Genomic DNA, 7,310 nt, shown 5'->3' on the forward strand with positions numbered 1-7,310 from the left:
GATGAAATTCTGGGCTGCCTGGGTGTCTCAGTCGGCTCAGGTCATGATCTTACAGTTCATGAGTTTGAGCCCCGCATTAGGCTCTGTGCTGACAGCTCAGAGCCTGGAGCCTGCTTTGGATTCTATGTCTCCTTCTCTCTCTACCTCTCTCCCCTTCTCCCTCTTTCAAAAATAAATAAACATAAAATTTTTTAAAAAGGGAGGAAATTCTGACACATTCTACTACATGAATGAACCTGGAGGACACTATGCTAGGTGAAATGAATCAGTCACAAAAATACAAATAGTGTATGATTCCTCTTATGTGAGATACCTAGAATAGTCAAATTCATAGAGATAGAAGTAGAATGGTTGTTGTCAGGGGCTGGGGGGTGGAAGAAGGGGCAGTACTGGGTAAAGAGTTTCAGTTTATAGGGTAAAAAGAGTTCTCAAGATTGGTTTCACAATAATGTGAATGTACTTAATGTCATTGAATTGTACACTTAAAAATGGTTAAGATGACTCTTCTGGGGATGGTGTCCATAGGCATTGATATGGTCCAGCATATGATAGACCATCGTAGTCTGTCCTACGATAGAGCCTCTAGCAAAGCTAGGCTGTCCTGAATCCTTGGTAATAAAATCGTGTACCTTTATATCAAGAAGTGTGGGACAGCACCCAAATCCACATGTGGTGTGTGGAGTTCACGACTTAGGGGAGTTCATGCTCTGACATGAGCTTATGAGGCTGTCTAAAATGAAGCACACATCAGCAGGGCCTATGGTGGTTCCATGTGTGCTAAGTGTGTTTGTGGCAGGATTAAATGTGCTTTCCTTACTGAGAAACGGAAAATCATTGTGAAAGTGTTCAAGGCATAAGCACAGAGTCTGAAAACTAAATTTAAAAATGAAGCTTTTTTAAGAAAAAAAATAAAAAAATCTTCCTCTGTTAAAAAAAAATCGGTTAAGATGAAAACTATAAAACATTGAGAAAGACATTGAAGAAGACATAAACAAATGGAAAGATATTCCATCCTCATGGAATGGAAGAACCAATACTGTTAAAGCACCCACACATCCCAAAACAATCTACAGATTTAATGCAATCCTTATCAAAAAATCAACAACATTTTTCACCAAACCCAAAATTTGTATAGAACCATAAAAGACCCGAAAAAGTCAAAGCAATCTTGAAAAAGAAGAACAATGCTGAAGGTATCACAATCCCAAATTCTAGGATATACTAAAAGGTGTAGTAATCAAAACAGTATGGTACTGGCACAAAATAGACACGTGGATCAATGGAACAGAATAGAGAATCCAGAAATAAATCCATGCATTTATGGTCAATTAATTAATGACAAAGAGGTGAGAATGTACAATGGAAAAAAGAATCTCTTCAACAAATGGTGTTGGGAAAACTGGACAGCTACATGCAAAAGAATAAAACTGGACCACTTTCCTACACCAAACATAAAGATAAACTAAAAATGACCTAAAGACTTAAATATGAGACATGAAACCATAAAATTCCTAGAAGAAAACATAGGCAGTAATTTCTTTGGCGTTACCAATAGAAACTTTTTAAAAAATGTTTATTTATTTATTTTGAGAGACAGAGTGAGAGAAAGGGAGCATGAGTGGGGGGCGGGGCAGACAGAGAGGTGGGAGAGAATCCCAAGTAGGTTCCATGCTGTCAGTGCAGAGCCCAGTGCAGGGCTCGATTCCACGAACCATGAGATCAAGACCTGAGCCTAAATCAAGAGTCAGACACTCAATGAACTGAGCCCCCCAGGACCCCTAGAAACTTTTTTTAAGTGGGCTCCATGCCCAACGTGGAGCCCAATGTGGAGCTTGAGCTCATGACCCTGAGATCAAGATCTGAGTTGAGATCAAGAGTCGGATGCTTAACTAACTGAACCACCCAGGCAACCCAGAAACATTTTTCTAAATATGTCTCATAAGGTAAGGATAACAAAAGCAAAATTAAACTATTGGAACTACACCAAAATAGAAAGCTTTTGCACAGCAAAGGAAACCATCAATAAAACAAAAAGGCAACCAACTGAATGAGAGAAGATATTTGTAAATGATATATCCAATAGGAGTTAATATCCAAAATACATAAAAAATTTATACAACTCAACACCAAAAACCAAATAATCCAATTTTAAAAATGGGCAGAAGACATGAACAGACCAAAGAAGACATAGAGATAGTCAACAGACACATGAAAAGATGCTTAGCATCACTGATCATCAGGGAAATGCAAATCAAAACCATAATAAGCTATCACTTCACACCTGTCAGAATGGCTAAAACAAAAACAAAAATAAAAACAAACAAACAAAAAACACTAGAAATAACAAATGTTGGCAAGGATGTGGAGAAAAAGTAACTCTCCTGCACTATTGGTGGGAATATAAATTGGTGCAGACACTGTGGAAAACAGTACAGAGGTTCCTCAAAAAATTAAAAATAGAATTACCATCTGACCCAGTAATTCCACTACTGTGTATTTACCCAAAGAAAACAGAAACACTAATTCAAAAAGATGTGTGCACCCCTATGTTTATTGCAGTATATGAAAGCAACCCAAGTGTCCATTGATAGATAAACAAGGAATATGTGTGTATGTATACACAACAGAATGTTACTCATCCATAGAAAAGAATGAAATCTTGTCATTTGTAATGACATGGATGGAGCTATAATTATATAATTATTTATTTATAATTATTTCACTTAGCTATAATGCTACATATTATTAGCTATAATGCTAAGTGAAACAAATCAGAGAGAGACAAATACTATTTGGTTTCACTCACATGTGGAAGTTCAGAAACAAAACAAATGAACAAATGAAAAAAGAGACAGAAAACAGACTCTTAAATACAGAGAAACATATTGGTTTCAAACAAGTTGCCAGAAGGGAGGTGGGGGGGGGGATGAGTGAAATAGGTAAATGGGATTTAAGAGTACACTTATCTTGAGCGCTGAGAAATGTATAGAATTGTTGAACCATTATATTGTACACCTGAAATGAAAATAACACCGTACGCTAATTATACTTGAGTTTAAAAAATATATATAGGGGTACCCGGGTGGTGCAGTTAGTTAAACGTCAGACTCTTGATCTCAGCTTGGGTCACGATTTGGGGGTTCGTGAGTTCCAGCACATTAGGCTGTGTGCTGATGGCATGGAGCCTGCTTGGGATTCTGTCTCTCCTTTTCTCTGCCCCTCCCCCACTTGTGCATATGCTTTCTCTCTCTCTCTCTCTTTCTCAAAATAAATAAACTTTAAAAACATTTTTAAAAATGACTATAAGTTACAATATATATATTAAGATTATAAATTACTATATATTAATATATATTAATTATATATTATATTAATTATATTAATATAATATATATTATACCAATTATATTAATATAATATATATTATACCTTATAGTATATAAGCCTATAACTTATATATATATATACTATATATAAGCTATATATATAAACTATATATATAAACTATATATAATATAATATAATATAATATATATTATACCTTATAGTATATAAGCCTATAGCTTATATGTATACTAGATATATACATATATCTTAGGCGCCTGGGTGGCTCAGTTGGTGGAGTGCCTGACTTTTAATTTCAGCTCAGTTCATGATCCCAGGGCTTTGGGATCCAGCTCCGCATTGGACTCCATGCTGAGCATGGACCCTGCTTGGGATTTTCTCTTTCTCCCTCTGCCCCTCTTCCCTGCTCAAGCACTCTCTCTCTCTCTCTCTCTCTCTCTCTCTCAAATAAAAAATGAAAAAAATTAAAATATATATATAAGTTAAAAAATAAAGGTGATGAAACAAAGGTAAAAAATGGTTAAGATGGCAAAATCTGTGTTATATGTATTTTACCACAATAAAAAATAAAAAAAAAATTATTTTATTTTTTTAAGTAGGCTACATGCCCAGGGTGGAGCCCAATGCTGGGATCAAACCCATGACCCTAAGATTAATGGTGAGTCGCTCAACTGACTGACCCACCCAGGAACCCCAAAATAGAAAATTTTTAAAAGAAGAAAAGCAGGACCACCTGGCTGGCTCAGTTGGTGGAGTGTGCCTCTTTTTTTCTTTATAGTATTTATTTATTTTTATTCAAATCAAATAGTAAATAATGTGCTGCTGAGTGTGACTCTTTTTTTTTTTTTTTTTTAACGTTTATTTACTTTTGAGACAGAGAGAGACAGAGCATGAACAGGGGAGGGTCAGAGAGAGAGGGAGACACAGAATCGGAAACAGGCTCCAGGCTCTGAGCTGTCGTCAGCACAGAGCCCGACGCGGAGCTCGAACTCACAGATGGCGAGATCGCTCATGACCTGAGCCGAAGTCATACCCTTAACCGACTGAGCCACCCAGGCGCCCCTGAGTGTGTGACTCTTGATGTTGAGGTCTTGAGTTTGAGCCCCACGTTGAGTATGGAAATTACTTAAAAATAAAATCTTGAAAGAAAGAAAGAAAGAAAGAAAGAAAGAAAGAAAGAAAGAAAGAAAGAAAGAAAGAAAGAAAAAGAGGTAAATAGACCACCAAAAATTAAAAATGGGAGGGGAGCCTGGGTGACTCAGTAGGTTAAGCATCAGACTCTTGATTTAGGCTCAAGTCATACACAAGCCCCGCATCGGGCTCTACGCGGAGTGTGAGCCAGGAGCCTCTTGGCATTCTCTCTCTGTCCCTCCCCTGCTTGTGCTCTCGTGCTCTCTCTCTCTCCCAAAATAAATAAATAAACATTTTATTTTATTTTTAATTTTTTAAATGTTTACTTATTATTTTGAGAGAGATACAGAGCACAAGCAGGGGAGGGGCAGACAGAGAGGGAGACACAGAATCCAAAGCAGGCTCCAGGTTCTGCACGTCAGCACAGAGCCAGGCATGGGGTTCAAACTCACGTGACCTGAGTTGAAGTCAGGGGCTTGAGGGACTGAGCCACCCAGGTGCCCCTAAATAAATATTTTACAAAGAGAGAGAGAGAGAGAGAGAAATTAAAAATGGAAAATGTCTTTAATTGTTATCTATTTTTAACTTGCTAATTGGATCACATAATGAATTTAAATGTTTAAAAAGGAAAGTGAAATTGTGCACTTCAAATAAAAAAAAAAGATACAACATGCAGATGTCAACAAGAACCATAAAATCTGGTGTAGCTATCTTACTATCAGACAAAGGAGACTTTAAGGCAAAAAGCATCACTGGAGATAAATAAGGATGTTTCAAATAATGAAATATTCAACTATCTGGACAATGTAGCAATTCTAAATTTCCGTGCTCTTAATAACATAGTCTCAAAATACAGCAAACAAAAATTAATGCACCAAAAAGTGAAAATTGATAAATCTACACTCATAATTGGAAGTTTTAATACCCCCTCTTAGTAACTAAAGAAGAAGCAAATGAGAAAATCAGATATAAAAGTTATAAAAGATTTCAAAAACCAATTTAAAAACTTGCTTTCTTTAACACATGTAGAATACTCAACAATTGGAGAATACAAATTACTATATATTAGGCAGATGAAACATTTACCAAATTGAATAAATTGACAATATTTGTATCAACAAATTTTAAAATATTTAAATCATTTAGAGTATTTTCACTGAGCACAGTGTAATTAAACTCAAAATGAATAACAGAAAGTTTAATGAGGAAATCTCTGTATGCTTAAATATTTTTAAATACACTTCTAAATAATCTATAGGTCAAAGAAGAACTCTCAATGGAAATGAGAAATAATTTCAATTAAATGATAATATAAATATGACATACCAAAGCTTGTGGGATGTAACTGTGCTAACAGAAAGTGTATAGCCTGAATACATATATTAGAAAGGAAGAAAGACTAAGAATCAATGTTTGAAGCAGTCATGTCAAAAAGTATTTTTCTTTTTTCTTTTTTCCTATTTATTTATTTATGTATTTATTCATTCATTCATATGTTTGTTTATTTAATTTTACAGAGAGAGTGTGTGAACAAGGGAGAGGAGCGGGGGTGGGGGGAGAGAGAGAGAGAGACAGAGAGAGACAGAGAGAGAGAATCTTAAGCAGGCTCCATGCTCAGCACAGATCTGGACACAGGGCTCGATCCCCCAACCCTGGGATCATGACTTGAGCCGAAATCAAGAGTCAACTGACTGAGCCACCCAGGTGCCCCAAGAAGTATTTTTAAATGACAGATTAAACCCACAGAAAACGGGGGGGGGGGGGGGCGCCTGGGTGGCTCAGTTGGTTAAGCATCCAACTTCAGCTCGGGTCATGATCTCACAGTTTATGGGTTGGAGCCCCGTGTCTGGCTCTGTGCTGACCACTCAGAGCCTGGAGCCTGTCTCAGATTCTGTGTCGCCCTCTCTCTCTCTCTCTCTCTGCCCCTCCCCTGTTCTCACTCTGTCTCTGTCTCAAAAATAAATAAACATTAAAAAAAAATTTAAACCCATAGAAAACAGAAGAAACAATTATTAAGAGCAGAACTTAATGCAGAGGGCAAACATACAACAGAGAATATTAATAAAGACAAATGTTAGTGTTTTGAAAGGACTAATTGCTAAACCCTTGGTACAACTGATCAAGAAAGAGAAGAGAAAATGTTTATTTATTTTATTGTTTTGAAGTTTTACTTACTTATTTTGAGAGAGAAAGTGTGTGTGAGCAAGGGAAGGGGAAAGAGAGAAGGAGAGAGAGAGTCCTGAGCAGGCTCCAACGTAGGGCTCGATCCCACAAACTGTGAGATCATGACCTGAGCCGAAATCAAGAATCAGACACTTAACCGACTGAGCCACCCAGGTGCCCCAAGAAGAGAAACTGTTTAAAAAAATTTTTTTTTCAACGTTTATTTATTTTTGGGACAGAGAGAGACAGAGCATGAACGGGGGAGGGGCAGAGAGAGAGGGAGACACAGAATGGGAAACAGGCTCCAGGCTCCGAGCCATCAGCCCAGAGCCTGACGCGGGGCTCGAACTCCCGGACCGTGAGATCGTGACCTGGCTGAGGTCGGACGCTTAACCGACTGCGCCACCCAGGCGCCCCTAAGAGAAACTGTTTAAATAGCGATTATCGGGAATTTAAAAATGCACATCACTATAGAGTTGACAAATATTTTTTAAATGATATTACAAACAACTTTATTCCAGTAATTTCTACATTTCGTTGAAATGGGCAGATTATGAGAAAAAAATAAGACTTACAAAATGGACACAAGAAGAAAGGGAAAATTTTTAATTCTACACTTATGACTTAAAAAACATTCCCGTAAGTCACTCCAGGCCCAGATGGCTTTATCA

General features: G+C 37.1%; 1 pseudogene; it reads left to right on the forward strand.

Annotated features, from left to right (window-relative positions):
• The first annotated feature begins 415 nt into the window (after positions 1-415).
• On the forward strand, positions 416-872 carry LOC113592731 (60S ribosomal protein L34-like; annotated as a pseudogene).
• The last annotated feature ends 6,438 nt before the right edge of the window (positions 873-7,310 follow it).

Source organism: Acinonyx jubatus, chromosome E1 (genome assembly GCF_027475565.1).
Source record: "Acinonyx jubatus isolate Ajub_Pintada_27869175 chromosome E1, VMU_Ajub_asm_v1.0, whole genome shotgun sequence".
Lineage (NCBI taxonomy): Eukaryota > Metazoa > Chordata > Mammalia > Carnivora > Felidae > Acinonyx > Acinonyx jubatus.